Here is a 10,865-nt window from a genome sequence, read left to right as displayed (position 1 = left end):
AGGTTTTCCACTCCACCCATTCGCCCGTGGACTCATGTACTAGTACGGGATAGACTTCCACGATCTAGCCCCGAACTCCTTCCTCCACATCTCGGCGTTCATTGTCGTGTGTGAGGCTCTCCTCCGCATCCACCCACACTTCGGCCTGTGGCTCAAGGTCTTCAATGTGAAGTCGGAGGTGGTTGACGGGCAGCAAGAGGACTGCAGCGGAGCTATGATCAGCTAGCTGCCCAACACCAAGTGGTCCAAAGGGGCCTTCGTGGAGACCGTGAAGATGTGGCAACAGGAATGGTTCTATATCACTCATCCATGCTGCACTAAGTGGGCGGCGATTTCGGAGTTTAGATTCTAACCCCCCACGAGGCTCGTCTCCTGGACCGTGAAGGTCCATGATTGGAGGTCTCGAATGGAGTTGCAGAAGTTGCAAATGCGTATCACCAACATGCTGAGCAAAATCATTGGTTTAACCAACATGGTTCAGATTATGCTCTTCCGCCGCATTCTCCCCTGCCAGTGCCGAGCTTCTCCCATGTGAGAGTTCGTTCCGGAGGCGCCGCAGACTCTGCATCACTTCCTTGTCACTACGCACGAAGGAATGTGGAAGCTGCTCTTCAAGGCGCAGAAAAGCTGGCCCATGGAGAACAAAGACATCGGCCTCAACGCCAAGAATCCGGCCACCCCAGTAAGTATTCGATATTTCTGAAGACATACCTAGTTCATATATATTCGATCTATACCGAACTCATCATCCCATCTTCTTTTTACAGGGCTACACCAAAAAGTTAGAGCGGATTAAGAGTTCGGCTCTGTTGCCTGAAGACCCAATCACTCCTGAGTTGGAGGACATGCTGGTCCAGGCGCCTTATCAGGCATCGGAGAAGAAGGCCAATAAGAAGGGCAAGGGGCCCAAGGACGGGCCCTGCTGCAAAGGCCCTTCGGAGGCAGTGTCCAAAGAGACCGAGGTCGTCTCCTCTCATGAGGAAGACGAGGACAAAGAGGAGGAGGAAGAGGAGGAGGAGGAGGTGGATAGCGACTCCCCCTCAAGACGAGGAGGGGAAAGAGGACAGCCTCCGAAAACCCGGAGGGGGCGACGCCGAAGAAGGAGAGGGTGGTCCTCTCGGATAGTTCGGACTCGTAGTCCGAACACAGTCCGAAGAGGATCCAAAGGGAGAAGCCCATGGCTGAAACCTAAGTATTAAAAACTTACTAGTTCGATTGTCTCTTAATATGCCTCTGTCATATCAAAACTCTTCTTTGATTTTTCAGCCCTCCTTGTGAGATCCTGATTCCCTCTTCTTTGGAGAGGAACTCTCTAGCACCGGGAGAGGCGGAGAGTGATGGACCCTCGCACACCTTCTCCCCCTGCCATGGAGCACACCGAGGTTTCGTCCCAAAGAGCATCTCCGGGCGGCAGGAGAGCGAACGAGACCGTACAGAAGGCGCCCGAGGACAACACCTTGGACACTGCACAACGAGGCATGGCGGCCCCCATGACCACTAAGGGTGGGGGGCCTCAACAGTCTGTGCCCTCGCCGAACACCGTCTCGGAGACCAGTACGACTCTGGGTTCGGACCAACGCCCCCCTTCGAAAGAGGGGGGAGGAGCTGCAGCTCCATCGGTGGCCTCCATCAATCTGGAGGCCGTTGACACTCTACAGGAGGCATTGCAACATGCGTCCATCATGGAGGAACACCGCACCCTGATGGGTGTGGTTATGGAAAAGGTTCGGTGTGTGAAGAGCGAACTGACTGAAGCCTTCAATAGCCTATTGACGGGCTTTGAGGTATGCGATGTAATACTCTTTACAAGTTTTTTTGTATACATATATGTGTGAGGCGATACCCATGTATAGACAGTAGCCCCTAAGACTCTGTCCGGATTAGAACAATCCGAATAGAGGATCAAAAAACAAGTATATAATGCACCGTATATGTTGTTGGATAGGCTTTGATGCCGGCGGCTACTGCCCAGGCCGCAGAGATTGCCGAGCTCAATCGGAAGCTTCGGCTATCCGATGAGGAACTCGACCACATCAAAAAGTGGTTTAACGAAAACCAAGGTATGCGGCATTACGACATACCCGAAAGTTATATGTGTGTTAGTCCTTTTAAACTGACTAAGAATGTTATAAATATACTCATAGTTGGCGCAGCCGAGGTCGAGTCCCAGAAGAGCGCCCTCGCTGAAGCCAATAAGGAGGTGGAGGCGAGCAAGGCGGCCGCGGACAAAGCGGCCTACGAGTTAGAGGTAGAGCAAACCACCCGCCGCAGACATGAGGTGCGGGTGGGGGAGGTCGAACAGGAGCTCAAGGACATTATCGCCAAGTGCGAGTCCTTGGAGCAAAAGACTTTGGAACAGGCCTCCGAGCTCACCAAAGCGCTCGAAAGTGCAAAAGAAGCACGAGTTGAAGCCCAGGGCGCTCGCCAGGAGATCCAAGAGGCGAGGAAGATAGCGGCTGATAAGGCCTTTATCATGTAGGGTTGATTTACCAGTAAGAGATATATTTTGTTGACCCGAGTTTGGAGTTCTCCATGCGCCTTTGCGGATCTGCCGAGGAGTATTGTGGATGCCGCCGAATATTTCCGAGCCGAAGAGGGGAGCTCGACAGAGAAGTTGTTCTGGTCACAGTACCTTGTGCCAGAACATCTAGTGGCCTTTAGTGCCCAACTGAAGCAGTTGTCGGAGCTGCATAGGGTGGCCGGACTGGCCATGAAGGATGTAATAGTCCGTCTATGGCCGACCAAGTCCATACCTAGCAGCCACTTCAGACTCATGAAGCAGCTAGTGGATGCACTTCCTCGGATCGATACCCTCAAGCGTTCGTCCTGCATAGAAGGTGCCCGGATGGCCTTCGCCCGCATCAAGGTTCAGTGGGCGAAGATGAAGGCCTCCGAGATTGCCACTGCAGGGCCACCTGAAGGCAAGGATCACCGGCAGTCGGAGAAGTACTCCGATGAAGTCCTCGAGGGAGCCCGCATTGTAGAGGGTTAGTGCTCAAAGGACCTCTATTTGATTAGTAGAGTCCGGTTTGTAAGAGTCATGTAATGAACTCATGGTGTAAAATAGCTATGCTTATGCTTTATGATTAGTTTATCCTCCTATTTGGCCGTTTATATGTCTAAAAGTTTACTACTCGTGGGCTTCAGCCCCCACGTAAATATTATAGGGGCTTTCGGGAACGCATGATGACACTTTATCCAACGTCTTGGTCTGGTGTAGGAGGCGTCTTGTGAGGTGAACTAGGCAATCATACTATGCGGCTTTAGTAATTTCACTTAGCCATAAGAGACCATTGGTGGCACTAAGTACTAGCCCCTTGTTGTGTGAACGAGAATCCAGAGTGCGGCGCCTTTGCAACGCGGCTGGTCGAAAGCCCAGCCCCTCGTATAACACGGCATAAATCGCGAACGATTTGAAGTATAACACTAAGTCACCGGATTGCTGACCCGCTCTCGCCTATCATGAAAGTAAGTTTTTGGCTTTCTCTACTGAGGTACTTAACCGGACAAACTAGAAATAGAATCGCAGTAGTTCTCCCTTTACTACCTTAGCCGAACTTGCAAAACGTAAGGTGGCAAACACAGAGCCGGGCAACCCAACTATAGACTAAAGACATGTTTCGGAGCCGATGAATATAATGCAATATCCGGGATACCGATGAGTTCCCTATATGTGTTCGGACTTAAGAGTTTTGCAGGGCCAAATACAACCCATGGTATGAAGGCCGTGCCAAACCACATATGTCAATCAGACGTAAGGGGGAACATAGATGACAAGGTAATACCAGGACCCAACCAAGAAGGTGATAACCATCTTCTTCCTTTATATATTTATTGATACATCGACGAAAGACAATGTCGTTCAATATTAAGGTTATATTTCATGCCCAAAGAGAAAAAGAAAAGGTTTTACATAAGGGAAATTCTAACACGGGGCCTAAAGATCATAGTTCGAAAAAGAAACTCCAGTGATGCCCTACCGCACGTCTGCGCCATTTCTCCTTAGTAATAAGTCCTTTGAGAGGAGTATCTGATGGTTGGGAAATGCTAGCCTTAAAAGGATCTCCTGCAACAACCATCTAGCAAGTAGGGCTCTTGATGAACTTGCAATAAGAGGAAAAGGATATATCCAGTCCAGATAGGGTCAAGCCGTACAATGGACCTCTTCCGCAGAGTGCCTCCGGCGCCGCCCAAGGTATTTTTAGTGCGTAATTATGGACGCGTTGTACACAAGACGCAACCTGGTAGGGTGGTCGACGGAGGCCGAACTACTAATCAAGGTCCGGATCCATTGATTTATCACTATTATGCACGGACCGGACTCGTTTGGATACGTCGTTGGCTTTATTGGCCGATGAACTGTTCGGGTTGATAAGGCCGCCATACACTTCGGCTGCAAGGGCTGCTGTGTACTCTTCAGTACGGAGGGAGCGCTCCATGTTACCATTGACTGTAATAACGCCACAAGGTGCGGGCATCGTAAGATTTAAGTAGACGTAATGCGAGACTGCATTAAAGGAGGCGAAAGCAGTTCATCCGAGCAGTGCATGGTGATGTCTACTACACAACCTTCTTCTTGTAGACGTTGTTGGGCCTGCAAGTGCACAGGTTTGTAGGATAGTAGCAAATTTCCCTCAAGTGGATGACCTAAGGTTTATCAATCCGTGGGAGGCGTAGGATGAAGATGGTCTCTCTCAAACAACCCTGCAACCAAATAACAAAAAGTCTCTTGTGTCCCCAACACACCCAATACAATGGTAAATTGTATAGGTGCACTAGTTCGGCGAAGAGATGGTGATACAAGTGCAAAATAGATAGTAGATAAAGGTTTTTGTAATTTGAAATAATAAAAACAGCAAGGTAACAAGTGGTAAAAGTGAGCATAAATGGTATTGCAATGATAGGAAACAAGGCCTAGGGTTCATACTTTCACTAGTGCAAGTTCTCTCAACAATAATAACATAGATAGATAATATAACAAGCCCTCAATATGCAACAAAGAGTCACTCCAAAGCCACTAATAGCGGAGAACAAACGTAGAGATTATGGTAGGGTACGAAACCACCTCAAAGTTATTCTTTCGGATCGATCTATAAAAGAGTTCGTACTAGAATAACACCTTAAGATACAAATCAACCAAAACCCTAATGTCACCTAGATACTCCATTGTCACCTCAAGTATCCGTGGGCATGATTATACGATATGCATCACACAATCTCAGATTCATCCAACCAACACAAAGTACTTCAAAGAGTGCCCCAAAGTTTCTACCGGAGAGTCAAGAACGTGTGCCAACCCCTATGCATAGGTTCCCAATGTCACGAAACCCGCAAGTTCATCACCAAAACATACATCAAGTGGCACATGATATCCCATTGTCACTACAGATAATCACGGCAAGACATACATCAAGTGTTCTCATAAAAGACTCAATCCGATAAGATAACTTCAAAGGGGAAACTCAATTCATCACAAGAGAGTAGAGGGGGAGAAACATCATAAGATCCAACTACAATAGCAAAGCTCGGGATACATCAATATCGTGCCATAGGTGGAACACGAGAGAGAACACGAGAGAGAGAGAGATCAAACCCATAGCTACTGGTACATACCCTCAGCCCCGAGGGTGAACTACTCCCTCCTTGTCATGGATAGCGCCGGGATGATGAAGATGGCCACCGGTGATGGGATCCCCCTCTGGCAGGGTGCCGGAACGGGCTCCCGAGAGGTTTTTGGTGGCCACAGAGGCTTGCGGTGGCGGAACTCCTGATCTATCTTCTGTTCTGGAAGTTTTAGGGTACGTAGGTATATATGGGTGTAGGGGGTACGTCGGTGGACCTCCGGGGTGCTCACAAGGTAGGGGGCGCGCCCAGGGTGGGGGGTGCCCCCCACCCTCGTGGGCAGCCCGGGACTCCCTTGACGTGCACTCCAAGCCCATCTGGTTGGTTTCCTTCCAAAATTAACTTCTCCAGTTGATTTCGTTCCGTTTTGACTCCGTCTGATATTCCTTTTCCTCGAAACACTAAAATAGGCATAAAACAGCAAATCTGGGATGGGCCTTCGGTTAATAGGTTAGTCCCAAAAATAATATAAAAGTGGATAATAAAGCCCAATATTGCCTAAAACAGTAGATAAAGTAGCATGGAGCAATCAAAAATTATAGATACGTTGGAGACGTATCACATGGTAGCCACTGCGGAAAGGGACGATGTCGAAGATCAACTCTTCGCTGCAGAAGTTATCTGGGGAGCCGAATACTACCTCCAGAGTAAGTGAGCCCGTGCAACGGGCCTCCACTCCTGGTATCACACCTTTAAAGGTAGTGTTACTAGGCTTGATTCTTGATGGGTCAATGCCCGTCTTACGGACAGTGTCTTGATAGATCGAGTTAAGACTGCTCCCACCATCCATAAGGACTCTAGTGAGGTGGTATCCGTCAATAACTAGATCAAGTACCAGGGTGGCCAAACCCCCATGACGGATACTGGTTGGGTGATCCCTGCGATCAAAGGTGATCGGACAGGCTGACCATGGGTTGAAGTTGGTGGCGACAGGCTCTATAGCGTAGATGTCCCATAGTGCGCGCTTGCGCTCTCTTTTGGGAATGTGAGTGACGTACATCATGTTCACTGTCTTCACCTTAGGGGGAAATTGCTTCTGACCCCCGGTGTTTGGCTGACAGGGTCATCATCGTGTTCGCTTGGAGGTCATTTTCCCTTGTGTTCGATATTTATTTTACTGGCCTGTTTGAAGACCCAACAGTTCCTGTTGATATGGTTGGCAGGCTTATTGGGTGTGCCATGAATCTGGAAAGGCATCTCAAGGATTTTATCCAAGCTGGATGGACCGTCCCTATTGCCTTTAAAAGGTTTCTTCCGCTGACCGGATTTAGAACCGCTAAATCCGGCATTGACTGCAGTATCCTCTATGTCGTCGTTGTTGTTCCGATGTTATTTTTATTTCGGCGAGGTTTACCATTACCATCCCTGACTTCAGAAGTGTCGGGGTCGCTGAGGGAGTCCTGGATTGAGGGGTCCTCGGACAGCCGGACTATATGCGAATGCCGGATTGTTGGACTATGAAGATAAAAGATAGAGGACTTCCTCCCGTATCCGGATGGGACTCTCCTTTGCGTGGAAGGCAAGCTTGGCGATTTGGATGTTGTCGGTGTCAAAACCGGCGGATCTCGGGTAGGGGGTCCCGAACTGTGCGTCTAGGCGGATGGTAACAGGAGACGAGGGACACGATGTTTTTACCCAGGTTCGGGCCCTCTTGATGGAGGTAAAACCCTACGTCCTTCTTGATTAATATTGATGATGTGGGTTACAAGAGTAGATCTACCACGAGATCAAGGAGGCTAAACCCTAGAAGCTAGCCTATGGTATGATTGTTGTTCGTCCTACGGACTAAAGCCATCCGGTTTATATAGACACCGGAGAGGGCTAGGGTTACACAGAGTCGGTTACAAAGGTAGGAGATCTACATATCCGTATCGCCAAGCTTGCCTTCCACGCCAAGGAAAGTCCCATCCGGACACGGGACGAAGTCTTCAATCTTGTATCTTCATAGTCTTGGAGTCCGGCCGGTGATGATAGTTCGGCTATCCGGACACCCCCTAGTCCGGAACTCCCTCAGTAGCCCCTGAACCAGGCTTCAATGACGACGAGTCCGGCGCGCATGTTGTCTTCGGCATTGCTAGGCGGGTTCCTCCTTCGAATAATTTATAGAAGATTGTGAACACCAGGATAGTGTCCGGCTCTGCAAAATAAATTCCACATACAACCATAGAGAGAATAATATTACACAAGTTCAATCTGCTGACGTATTTTGTGGCATAACGTCACACCACTACCAAGCCTTCAAATTGTTTTTATTGTTCCATCTCAGCATGTTTAGCAAGGCGGTTTCCTTGGCACGTCTTGTCGAAGCAGAGATCGTGTTCCCCTTATTCCGGGATTCCCATCAATACGGACGTGGGTAACCTAACCGCGCCATTGATTGCGGCGCTTGGGAGATAAGCGAGTTTTATCAGGCCGGTGGGGACGCATGTTTCCGTCCGCCCATATAAGGGGATAAAGATCCAATTCTTTTACCCGCGCCTTCTTCCTCCTTGGCTTATCCATCTCCGCGAACTAGAGCTCTAGCGCCCAAGCCCGCACATCTCACCTCAACCTTCTCAAAATATGTCCGGAGCGGGAGGCAAGTGGATGGCCTCCTCCGTCACGGAGGGGCATATCCAGAAGCTGCGCAGCGCCGGATACTTGTCCAGCGACATCGCGCATCGGCTCCCCGACGAGGGAGAGCTCATCCCCACCCCCAGGCCCCATGAGAGGGTAGTATTCCTTCCCCATTTCCTTCGTGGACTGGGCTTCCCACTTCATCCCTTTGTTCGGGGGCTCATGTTCTACTACGGCCTAGATTTCCATGATCTGGCCCCGAATTTTATCCTCAACATCTCAGCGTTTATGTCGTGTGCGAGGCCTTCCTCTGCATCCAGCCCCACTTCGGCTTGTGGCTCAAGACCTTCAGTGTCAAGCCGAAGGTTGTGAAGGGCAGCCAAGCGGAGTGCGGAGGCGCCATGGTGGGCAGGATGTCCCACGTTACGTGTCTGGAGGGTACTTTCGTGGAAACCATTATGGGGTGGCAATCGGGGTGGTTCTACATCACCGAGCCGCGTGACCCTGATTGGGCAGCGGCCCCCGAATTCAGATCCGGCATCCCTACACGGCTCTCCTCCTGGAAAGAGAGTGGCCAGATCTGGGGGGATTCGAAGGAGCTGACTGGACTCCAAGCCTGTATCCAGAAGGTGGTGGACAAGAAGCTCAAGCTTGTCAACGTAGTCCAGGTCGTGCTCATCCGCCGGATACTCCTGTGCCAACGATGGGGCTTCAATATGTGGGAGTTCGATCCGGCGCATCACCAGACTTTGAATGGGCTCTTCGACACTACGTACGAAGAGGTCTGGAAGGTGCTGTTCAAGGGCGCCGAGGCTCCCGCATCCGCTACCGAAGATCGCGGATTCAGCTCGGAGCGTCCAGCTGACGAGGTAAGTGATATTGTCCTTTACGGGACGCTTGTCATTCATAGTTTGACTCTATGCGGGATCTAAACTCCCTTTTCTTTGACAGGACTAGCTGAAGAAGGCCGCACAGGCTATCTGTCCGACCCCATTGCCAGAGGACCCAGCTGACGCCCGCCTAACGGGGCTGCTGGCTCCGGCACCCCATGTGGTGCCGGAGAAGAAGGCCAAGAAGAAGGCCACGGGGACTCGAAAGAGTTCCCGTTTTCAGGTGCTATCGGACGATGAATCTGAGGCCGACTCCTCCCACCAAGGCGAGGAGGAGAAGAAGAAAGCCTCTCCCCCAGCGGGGGGAGGGAAGAAAAGGAAGGCCTCCCCAACAAGGGAGGCCGAAGGGTCCAAGAGGGGAAAAACTCTTCCCCCGGACTATTCCGCCAACGCCAGTGACGACGACGAGGACTGGCCTCCAAGGGCCAAGCCTCTGGCGAGATTGTAAGTATCCGGACTCCCGAATAACTTCAAGGTTTTCGTTTTCCGCCACATTATGTCTTTCTAATGCCGCATACAACCCTGCAGTCCGCCTAAGGATGATCTCCCCACTTCGTCGAGCGGGTCCTTAGGGGCGTCGGATATGGATTCTCTTCCGACTGCCTCCACCACCCGTGATGCGGACGATGCTGAGGTGGGATCCCAGGAAGGGACCCACCAGGAGGAGAGGGCCCCGGAGGTGTCGCAGGACAACCTCCCGGACTTTGCACCGGACTCAGCCCCGAAACCCATAGTGGCTCCGGAGTCCGGCGGGCGACCCCTTCGGAAGAAGGGCAAGACCGCGACGCCGGCTGCCTCCGTCCAACCGGAGGTGCCGGATAATTTGCTGGAGGCGCTCAACGGCGCCTCCATCAAAGAGGAACACCACACTATTATGAGTGCGGTGATTCAGAAGGTTCAGCTCGCCAAGAGCGGGCTGACCGAAGCTTGCAGCAGCCTTCTAACGGGCTTTGAGGTAAGAATTTCAATATATGTAAAATGGTACCGCATAGATAGTAGCCCCTGATGCTCGATTCGGTGTTCGGAAAGAAAAGCCAGACTGAGGATCTTTAGAAAGATAATCGCAGGAGTCATGAAAATATGTCAATATGGGATTGCAGGCTGTGCTGCTGACCTCTGCCGCACTGACTGCAGAGGTCAAAACTTTGAAGGAAAACCTCGAGCGGTCCGAGAACGAGCTCGGCCATGCCAAGAAGCAGCTCGAGGAAAAAGAAGGTGAGTAATACCTTATGAAAATTGTACCTTACAGCAAAGGATTTTGGTTGCAAGAAAAATGACAAGGATAACTGGGGTATTGCAGGGGCCACTAACGAGGTGGCGACCCTGAAGGAGGCGGCGGCCGCGGCCGAACGCAATGCGGTTGCGGAGCGCACCGAGCGAGAGAAACAGGAGGCGCGGGTGGCGGAGGTACAACAAGAGCTCCAGGATCTCGTGAGGAAACAGGAGAGCCTGGAGCGTGACTCGAAGACTCGAGAGTCTGAGCTTGCAACGGCTCTTGAGAGTGCCAAAGCCGCTAAGGCCGAAGCCTACAAGGCCCTCCAGGAGATCGAGGCGGTAAAGAAAATAGCAGCGGGTAAGGCATTTTTCATGCAAAGTAAGCATGTGAGTGTTAATTACCTATCGCTTACCCAAATTCGGAGCTCTCCAGGAGCGTTCGCAGATCTTCTTCGCAGCATGTCCGATGCTGCCGCATTCTACCGGGCCGAGGAGGGGAGCTCGACGGAGAAGGTCTTATGGTCTCAGTATGCTGAGGCCGAATATCAGGTGCCCCTTAGCGACCAGCTGAAGCAGCTGGTC

This window comes from Triticum dicoccoides, chromosome 6B (assembly GCF_002162155.2).
Source record: "Triticum dicoccoides isolate Atlit2015 ecotype Zavitan chromosome 6B, WEW_v2.0, whole genome shotgun sequence".
NCBI classification, from domain to species: domain Eukaryota; kingdom Viridiplantae; phylum Streptophyta; class Magnoliopsida; order Poales; family Poaceae; genus Triticum; species Triticum dicoccoides.
This window is presented reverse-complemented; position numbering follows the sequence as displayed.